We start from the raw sequence: 2149 nt of genomic DNA, 5'->3' as shown, positions 1-2149 counted from the left end.
ACTGTCCAGAATTTCATTATTCTAGAATTTTTTAATTCGGGATTTTCAGGTTTCAGCATTTTGTTATTTCGGGAAGTTTACAGTGTCGAAAATATTTAAAAAATTTTAAAATATTTTTAAATTGTAAAAAAATCTTGAAGGTTTTGAGACATTTAAAACTCCTGAAAAACTTAAATAATAATTTGAATTATATATATATTTCGAGTCAGCTGTATCAATTATAATGATTTAAAGTTTATTTTAAAATATATTTTATGGAATATGATATTTTTTATGAGTGTGCCAGTGAAATTCTGTTCGTCTAATTTTGTTTGCCAATGCGAAACGTAATCTGGCTTGGAACTGTCGTCTTAACATCTAAAAACCGAAGAAACAATTTTCCTATCACTTGGAATTATAATTATATTTTTATAAAAACGTTAGAATATATAATAATTAAGAAATTGGAAAATACATACGAGAACTTGATTAGACGAATAGTCTAAACAAGTCCGTCGAAATTGTAGACCACAAAAATAAAAATAAAAACTAAATAATATTAAAGAACTATCTATAAACAATATATAGAATGAAAATCATAATTAATAATTTTAGAATTAGTGGAAAATATATGAAACCGTAATATAAATTACTCATCGACTTATATTTGTGGTATTTATTAAAACAACCAAGTTTTGCAAAGTTATAAATGTAAAAATGTTTTAATTGGAAATTTGCTTTCAATCCAAATGGTTCTTAACCAAGCTAAGTTTACCATCAGTGCGCCTCGAAGGTGTGCCGAGAGTTGCTTACAGCGCTCCAAGTGGCTCTTGGCAAACTATATCGATTGTTCCTTTCTACGGGGATCGGTGGGTAGAGGGGAAGTGACTTTTTTCGCCGGACGCGCCGTCTATATTTATGGCAGGCAACTAAGCCCGCACCGCATCTACGTTTATAATATCTTTGACGAATCTTACACTTTCATTTAGGGCAACTGCTATCCCGTTTTCTGACAGCAGCTACACTTATGTGGAGCAAGTGCTGTACCAGTGGCAAAGTATAACAGTTATTCACGTTTTTGGGACTAGTTTCAGGCGAAACGTGAGTGCATGTGGGTTGAACCTGTATCTGATTTATTATTGCGATGGATATTTCTCTAAAAAACAAGTTTGAACATTTACAAGAAGTGTTTGAATATAATTATACAACTTTATTTTGAGTTTGAGCTTTTTTAATAACTGTACAGTTAACCTTAACATTCTGTAAAGCAGACAGTATTCATGTGAAATAATTTAGGCTCTGATGTGAATGTAATGTCATTTTGAACTAAATCAAAGTTTTGTAAATATATGAATGCCTATAACCTGCAAAATTTGTTACGCTTGAATGTTGTTCATTTTTATTTGTGTGGCAGTTGGCAGAAACATGACCTCTTCACGTGGACGAAATATATTTCAACGAAAAATATAAATGTGTTTTACTAGAATATATTTGATATGGTAAATTTAAAATTAAAGACAACGCAAGAAATAACGAAAACGCCAAAATTAAAATTTTGACAGCAGATTTACTCCATACAACTGCTGCCTCCGTTTCGGAGTCGGAGTCGTCCCAAACTTGAGGGACAACGATTGCCTCTTATTTTCGTGCAACTCCTCGCCATAAATCGGTATCTCTAACCCCGAGCCTATAGTACAGCTGCTGTATGATAGGAAGTACCTCTAGTCAGTGATCCCAGATTTGAAACGATGTTCACCCCAATACCATCACAGGTCTTGTCCGTGTGAAATATAGTAAGAGAGAATGTACATAACTGGGTTACTCGCGCAACCCATTTCTCCTATTCTGAATTTGAAAACTCGAAGTTGCACGATTGCCGGACGCAATACTTCAGCGGTTCTATATATATCTCTATCTGCTGACTGCTTTGAAATAAAATCAAGAGATTGGGATTTTAATATTTCGCGCGCCTCTTCATATGCGTATATTTTGATGCTACGTTATTTCAAGTATAAAATATAAATGATATAAATATCTATACTATTGTGTGTATATATCTATCTATATATATTTATTATTATTATTACACCATTAAGCCATTTCCCTTTCGGGGTAGGCGTGACTCACTCGGCAGGGGAAAGGAGTAGTGTGTGGATGGGATAGAGATTTT

This window comes from Belonocnema kinseyi, chromosome 9, assembly GCF_010883055.1.
Source record: "Belonocnema kinseyi isolate 2016_QV_RU_SX_M_011 chromosome 9, B_treatae_v1, whole genome shotgun sequence".
Lineage (NCBI taxonomy): Eukaryota > Metazoa > Arthropoda > Insecta > Hymenoptera > Cynipidae > Belonocnema > Belonocnema kinseyi.
Note: the sequence above shows the minus strand (reverse complement) of the source record.